Below are 8,086 nucleotides of genomic sequence, written 5' to 3'. Positions count from 1 at the left end.
CTTTTTAATGGTTTTACACACGAGAAAACGACGGGATGCGCTTTCCAAAGTGTTTTTATAAGTGATGGGGCCACAAAGGGAGACTTGCCAGGGAGGCTGCAGGCACCAGCAGTCAGGTTTGCTTCTGTCCCTTGGATTGTGCAAAGCCATGAGTCACTTTCCATCCCTTCACCTTCCCACAGGCAAAACATGGTCTTGGAGCTGATTTTCTATTTAGAGAAGTGGTTTGAGAGCTATTTGCTTAGCTTGCATTATTATTATTAAAGACAGAAATGGGTTTTTAAAGGTTTTAGTGAGTTATAATTGTAGATGGTTTTCACTTCAAATCACCCACTGGGAGCACTGGGACTTGCTCTGCAAAATGGGGAAACCTGAGCTGCAGCAGAGATGAGCCTCAGGGACTTGGTTGTTTCATTGCAAATCCACTGCAGTTGCTTCAGAATCAGAGAGTCACTGAGGCTGGAAAATAACTCTAAGACCATAAAGTGCAACCTTTGGCCAGTCCCCACCTTGTCCCCAGCCCAGAGCACTGAGTGCCACATGCAGTCATTCCTTGGACTCCTCCAGGGATGGAGACTCCAAACCTCCCTGGGCAGCCCCTGCCAGTGTTTAACAACCCATTCGGTGCAGAAATGCTCCCTGATGTCCAGCCTGAACCTTTCCAGCACAACTGCAGCCCATTTCCCCAAATCCTGTCACTTGTTGCCAGGGAGAAGAGGCTGACCCCCACCTGTCAAGTAGGAATATCAGCTGCCACTTGAGCATCTTGAGTCTATTACTGGAGACTGAGCAGGATGCTGCAGCAGCACTGCTACCTGCTGGGCACTGCAGGTGCTTTAAAGATTCATAAAGCTCTCTGTAATGAACCTCCAGCTCAGAAATGCTAACGATCAGTCTTTGCAAATTCATGTCCTTGATGCTTATTAGAAGTATTTGACATTGCAACATTTCTCAGAATGTTTGTGAGGCCAAACCCTGTGTGTCCATTCTAAGAACTCACTGAGAGTGAAGAACAAACTCTGCTCTCAACACAGATGTGTTGCTCATCTGATCCTGGTAAGGAGAGAGTGTATGGAAAGGACTCTGCTTACTCAGAGGGGTTTTGCCCCTCACAGTGCATCCATTGAAGTCACAGATTTTCTGCTTTGGTTTTAAACAGTTTCAATTTTAACATCAACCAAATATTTCTGCAATATTTTCTCCTAGTTTTGTACAACTTTGGTGGACTGAAAGATGAAGGAGCTGTATGTGGTCCTGGCTTGAACCCTCGTTCTTAGACCTTACCTGGTGAGATTATTCCAGGAGGGGTTTCTGCTGGCTCAGCTCTGAGCAGTCAGAGGTGAGCCACAATCCCAAATTCTTTGCAGGGTGATTTGAGAAAACACATTGGTGGTATCTGGTGTGACCAGGGACATTCAGCTCTTCTGAGGAGCTGTTCAGCACCACTCTGTGTGCCCTGGTGTGTCTGTGCTCCTGATGGCTGTGTCACTGTTGCTTTGAGCAGCCAGCGTGCTCTGGTGACTGCAGCTTGCTCAAAGCTCTGTGGCCTGGGTCTCCCTGGGATCCCCAGTGCTCCTCAGCCCCAGCCTGGCCACAGATGCTGGGAGAACTTTGCTTCAGGATTTCTGGGCCTGGCTGAGAATGGTTGTGAGAAACAGAAGCAGGGGGAGAAAATGCCTCCCCAAATGAAGATATTGGGAGTTCCAGTTTTCAGGTTTGTGTTTGCTTTTAGCCAAATGACTGATTTTGTTACACACTGAGAGAATGAAAACTAGAATGTTGGTGTGAGTAAAAATGCATTTACTGAGAGCCAGCCTTTCACTATGATCTTTGTGGAAACAAGATGAAACCTGCAGGTTTGCCAGTTCTGACTGCACTGCACATGTGAGGTGCGTTGGACACGTGGCTACTGCTCGAGTTCTGGTGCTTTGGAGTGCAATTCCTACTGCAGGGTAGGAGCAGGCAGCGGGATCCAGCACAGAGCTGCTGCTGAACCAGCCCCCAGAGGCAGGGAAACAGCCCAGGCTCCCCCAGAGCACTCCCACGACTCCACAAAGGCAGTGCTATTTCTGGCTGCTGTCACACATTGTCACACACTGTTGGCACAGGTGGGATGGGGCCCCTGTTTCTCCAGAGCTTTAAGATCTTCCAAAGATCAGCGAGGTGATTTTTTACCCATCTGAGCTGTGTAACTTACCCTGGCCGAGCCCCCACTTTTCCAGTGGGAATAGGAAGAGTTTAAATCCGTCCTCCTGGCACTGCTGCAGGGATGGCCTCAGGGATGGGGACCTGGTACACAACGGTTTTAGCTGAACCTTTCTCTAACAAATACCCAGGCCAAGTACCTGAGGCACTTTGGCCAAACCTCCTCTTGCATAAAGAAATGTCCCTGGGGTCTTTTGTGTTGGTGTTTCCAGCAGCTGGTGAGAATCACTCCTGGTTGTTTCCTTTCCTTCTCCTATTCACAAAAGGAACAAATTAAGAAAGTGATTTTCTGCTTACAAAATGAAAGGAAAAGCTTTGTAGAAATGAGGTCTGGGCAACAGTTGGGTTTTTGTTTAGTGCAGCAGGACCTGCTTATGCAAGGGAGAGCCTTTGGCAGGGCCCAGCAGGGAGGTGGGTGTGGGGCACTGCTCCTGCAGTGCTGGGAGAACAGCTCTGGGGAGAGATGTGTGAGGGGGAAACACAAAGTACACCTGAGGGGCTCCCAGGAGCCCACACTTTCCCTAGGATACCGTGCTCATTCATCACAAGTCGTGTCATTATCTCCTTGTCAATGGGAGTCCCAATACTGCTGCATATTTGCTTTATTAAATGTTAGATCCAGTGTAAATGGTTCCTTTCTGCTAGTCCTGGTCCTGTGGCTTTATCTGCTTAGCAGCAACACCAGAGTCTTCCCAGCACATGGGAATCCCCATCCTTGCTTTCCTTTTTCCCTAATTTTGGAGACAGGAGTGGGGGCAGTGAGAGTAGCATGGAGCATGGAGCTGGAGGGCAGCAGGGCAGTGCCAGCACCCCAAGGTGCCCTGGCAGTGCAGGCTGTGTCTGTCTGGGCAGTGCCAGCACCCCAAGGTGCCCTGGCAGTGCAGGCTGTGTCTGTCTGGGCAGTGCCAGCACCCAAAAGGTGCCCTGGCAGTGCAGGCTGTGTCTGTCTGGGCAGTGCCAGCACCCCAAGGGTGCCCTGGCAGTGCAGGCTGTGTCTGTCTGGGCAGTCCCAGCACCCCAAGGGTGCCCTGGCAGTGCAGGCTGTGTCTGTCTGGGCAGTGTCAGCACCCCAAGGGTGCCCTGGCAGTGCAGGCTGTGTCTGTCTGGGCAGTCCCAGCACCCCAAGGTGCCCTGGCAGTGCAGGCTGTGTCTGTCTGGGCAGTCCCAGCACCCCAAGGTGCCCTGGCAGTGCAGGCTGTGTCTGTCTGGGCAGTGCCAGCACCCCAAGGTGCCCTGGCAGTGCAGGCTGTGTCTGTCTGGGCAGTCCCAGCACCCCAAGGTGCCCTGGCAGTGCAGGCTGTGTCTGTCTGGGCAGTGTCAGCACCCCAAGGGTGCCCTGGCAGTGCAGGCTGTGTCTGTCTGGGCAGTCCCAGCACCCCAAGGTGCCCTGGCAGTGCAGGCTGTGTCTGTCTGGGCAGTCCCAGCACCCCAAGGTGCCCTGGCAGTGCAGGCTGTGTCTGTCTGGGCAGTGTCAGTGCCCCAAGGTGCCCTGGCAGTGCAGGCTGTGTCTGTCTGGGCAGTCCCACGTCTGACAACCTGTTCCAGTGATGGCCTCTCAGACTGGACAGCCCTCCTGACCCCTGGGATCTGTGTGAGTCAGGAGCTGCCCTCCGTGTGCTCCTGCTTGTGTCCATATGTGTGTTCACAAAGCCAGAGACACGTTTGGGTAAACAAATGCAAGCCACTTCTTGCTGCAAACACTTCCCAAATGGTGTCTTTCCTGTTCATGGTCTTTCAGGGGATCATTCCCCTTCCCAGGTGACTGCCTTGGGCTTCAATTTTATCAATTATTTTTCAAAATGTACTGCTTTAACTATTTGTAAGATTCCTGTTGGCTGGTCCCTTGGGTTCCTTCTCTGCTGTTTCTGTCTCCTTCTCTGTTCCACCAGGATGGCAAATCTAACTCCAGCAAGCTGCTGCTGGATCCAGAATTCAGGAACTGTGCTTATTTTTGCAAAAATGGGAACCTGCATGAGAACTACAACTAGATGGACATTGAGAAGCTGGCAGTGGGAGGTGTGAGCTGGATTTAAATCCTTGCTATAAATTCAGGTTTCTTAAATTGCTTTGAAGCACAAACTTTAATGTAGAAGGGAAAATCGGTGGAGGTGGCTGGGAGCGTGTGTAGATCCCGGTTCTGTGTGTGCTCAGTGAGGGGGTTCCTGTCCTGCCTCCAAAGCAGGCACTGTGTTGGCTCACAGTGAGCAGCTCTGAGCCTGTTGCTTCACTTGGAACAGAATGAGTGAAAAGCAAAAGCATTGCTGCCTTCCTGCCAAACAGTAAAGAACTGCATGTTTGAAAACAACATTTCAGTGTGAAAGCATCAAAGCAAAACACTGACTTATTTGAAAACCCCTGTTATCTTGTCCTGATAATAATGTTCTTTTTAGGCAGACTGGGAAGATATTTTATTGACCTTTGATGCCTTCATGAACACAGTATGTTTCTGGAGCTGCTGCTTTGTCTCGTGTTCAGAAATGCTGCATGTGCTATACTTCTGCTTACCAAATTTTCAGAGAATTGCTTTTTTCAGTTCAGGGTATGAACATATTGTCAAATAAGACATTTGTTTCCATTTATACAACTTTCAATTTGATAATAAGCAACAGATGAAAAAGCAGTACCCGAATTCCCTTGTATAAAATTTCTTGTGAATGCCATCCCTTCATTTCATACAAACAGCCCGGTTTTCAGTCCTGTAAGTAGCATTAAAAAGTACAGATACTAATAAAGAAGGAGGAAAGCAGAATAACTGAAGCTTAGTGGAGAGGTATGGAAATCTAGCATTGGCTTCTGAATATCAACCCAAAAGCTGTTCCCGGACTGTTTTCAGCCCCGTGCTGCTCTGACTGTACTGAGCAGCCAGTGGGTGCCCAGCACCGGCATTAAAGGGCAGAACAACTCATTTTAGCTTCAAGGTGGCCACAGCATTGTGTGAAGGCAGTGGTGGTGAGCACTGAAGGGTGCAGTGCTGTGCTGTGTCCCCTTGTGATGGCTCCAGGTGTCTGTCCCAGCCTGCCGGGCCCTGCCGGGCCGTGCCGGGCCTGCTGCTCCGGCTGCTCGCGGCCTTGCAGGCCCCTCAGCTCGGCCGCAGGGCTGCACTGCCTCCCGATGGCTTCTGCCTTCCCCTGCCTTCCTGCACTGCCTCCCGATGGCTTCTGCCTTCCCTTCCCTTCCTGCACTGCCTCCCGATGGCTTCTGCCTTCCCCTGCCTTCCTGCACTGCCTCCCGATGGCTTCTGCCTTCCCTTCCCTTCCTGCACTGCCTCCCGATGGCTTCTGCCTTCCCCTGCCTTCCTGCACTGCCTCCCGATGGCTTCTGCCTTCCCCTGCCTTCCTGCACTGCCTCCCGATGGCTTCTGCCTTCCCCTGCCTTCCTGCACTGCCTCCCGATGGCTTCTGCCTTCCCCTGCCTTCCTGCACTGCCTCCCGATGGCTTCTGCCTTCCCTTCCCTTCCTGCACTGCCTCCCGTGGCTGGGAGCCCAGCACTGGGCTGTGTTCCTGTGTTTCTGTGTTCCTGTGTTTCTGTGTTCCTGTGTTTCTGTGTTTCTGTGTTTCTGTGTTTCTGTGTTTCTGTGTTTCTGTGTTTCTGTGTTTTTGTGTTTCTGTGTTCCTGTGTTTCTGTGTTCCTGTGTTTCTGTGTTTCTGTGTTTCTGTGTTCCTGTGTTTCTGTGTTTCTGTGTTTCTGTGTTTCTGTGTTCCTGTGTTTCTGTGTTTCTGTGTTCCTGTGTTTCTGTGTTTCTGTGTTCCTGTGTTTCTGTGTTTCTGTGTTTCTGTGTGGGCAGCGTTTCTGCTGCAGATCAATCTGGTTTTGACATACACCCTTCACCCGTGCCAGGCTGCAGCCGCCATCCCGAGCCGTGCCGGGACAGCTGTCCCCTGCTGCTGGCGCTTGTGTCCCTGTCCCTGTGACACCACTAGGCTGTGGTGTCACATCCCCACAGCCCTGGCTCCATCCCTCACCCCACAGCCCTGCTGGGGCACCAGGGGCTGCCTGTGCCCAGCCTGGCCGCTGTGTCCCAGCAGGAGCGGGGCCCTGGCTGCCCTGTCACCCGTGGGTGACACTGCCCTGACACAGGGCCCTGATTGTCACCCGTGGGTGACACTGCCCTGACACGGGGCCCTGACTGTCACCCGTGGGTGACACTGCCCTGACACAGGGCCCTGACTGTCACCCGTGGGTGACACTGCCCTGACACAGGGCCCTGACTGTCACCCGTGGGTGACACTGCCCTGACACGGGGCCCTGACTGTCACCCGTGGGTGACACTGCCCTGACACGGGGCCCTGACTGTCACCCGTGGGTGACACTGCCCTGACACGGGGCCCTGACTGTCACCCGTGGGTGACACTGCCCTGACACGGGGCCCTGGCTGTCACCTGTGGGTGACACTGCCCTGACACGGGGCCCTGACTGTCACCTGTGGGTGACACTGCCCTGACACAGGGATGTGTCCCTTCTCGGGGGTACAAAGCCACAGCTGTCTTCACAGGGTCAAATGGTGTCTGTGACACAGCAGGGCCACCCACAGCCCGGGGATGCCATCTCTGCCAGGAGCACCCCTCTGTTCAGCCAGGGCCACAGCAGTGACGTGCCCAGCTCGCCACTGCTGCAGGACCTGAACCTCGGGGCAGGCTTAGGATGCAGATTGGGCAATAATAATAATAATAATAATAATAATAATATCCACGGGCTGCACGTGGCACTGGTGGAGTCCCCACCCCTGGAGAGCTTAGAGGCCGAGTGGATGTGGCACTGGGGGACATGGCTCAGTGGTGGCCTCGTAGTGCTGAGTTGCACTTGATGGTCTTGGGGAGCTTTTCACAATTCTGTGACTGACAGACAAAGCAAGGGCTTGTCATGCTGTGAGAGTGTGGTGAATGGAAATGCAATGGGGTGTCAGAGCGGTGAAGAGGGACGGCTGTTGTAAACAGATGTAAGGTTGTAAGTCTGGATTGCTGTTACAGCATTTCTCCTTTCCAAACCAATTTGAAAATTCAGTCTGATGTTGTAACATTTATTTTTTCTGGACTGACTTATTGAGGTGACAGGTCAGTGCCTGATTTGAGTCCATGCCACTCTCTCCATGTGAACAGCATGCAGTGACAGGCAGTCCTAGCTCTGGCTGCCCTTGTCGTGGAGCGTGTGGATGCAGGGAATGCTGGTTCTGAGCAGGGTGACATGCTGCCTGCTCCTCTTCCCATTGCACTTTGAACCCTGGCTTTAGTCTGCTTAACTTTGCATTTATTTTTTTCTGACACATCATAGCTTGGAATATGTAAAAATGCAGAGGGTGGGAAGGAGGGCATGCTGAATGGCTCTTGGCTCACTGTGTGCAGGAAAAGCAGCAAAATGAGGTTTCATCCTCATGGAACTACAGAACAGTTTGGGTTGTGGGGGTGTCTTAAAACCGTCTCATTCTACCCACATACCATGGGCAGAGATGCCCTCCACTAGACCAGTTATTCCAAGCTCCATCCAACCTTATTTAATTAAATAAATAAGGAGGAAAAGGGCTAAACCAAATGTCTGTTTGCTTTAGAAAGCAGTGAGTAGTGGGGGAGCACGTGATGCACAGCAAACCAGCAGTGCTAGCTGCTGGTGCGGGCTCTGGAGAGCATTGGCAGTACAGGGCCTGGTGCTGGGGGGAGGCATGAAGGGTAATCACTGCATGGGATTGATCTGGATTTTAACATCCGTGTGTTTTATTTGACATCTCCTCGAAGGAGGTCCTGGGCTGTCCCAGCAGGTCCCTTTGACTGAAAAGGCTCTAATAAAATTGACATTATGGGCATTTCCCTATTGCAGCTGATGCTGTGCGGTTCCTTTGGATAAACCAGCTTATGATGTCCTTTATCTGGGAGTGCTGTGGGTTCAGGG

Source organism: Cyanistes caeruleus, chromosome 10 (genome assembly GCF_971803275.1).
Source record: "Cyanistes caeruleus chromosome 10, bCyaCae1.hap1.1, whole genome shotgun sequence".
Classification (NCBI taxonomy): domain Eukaryota; kingdom Metazoa; phylum Chordata; class Aves; order Passeriformes; family Paridae; genus Cyanistes; species Cyanistes caeruleus.
This window is presented reverse-complemented; position numbering follows the sequence as displayed.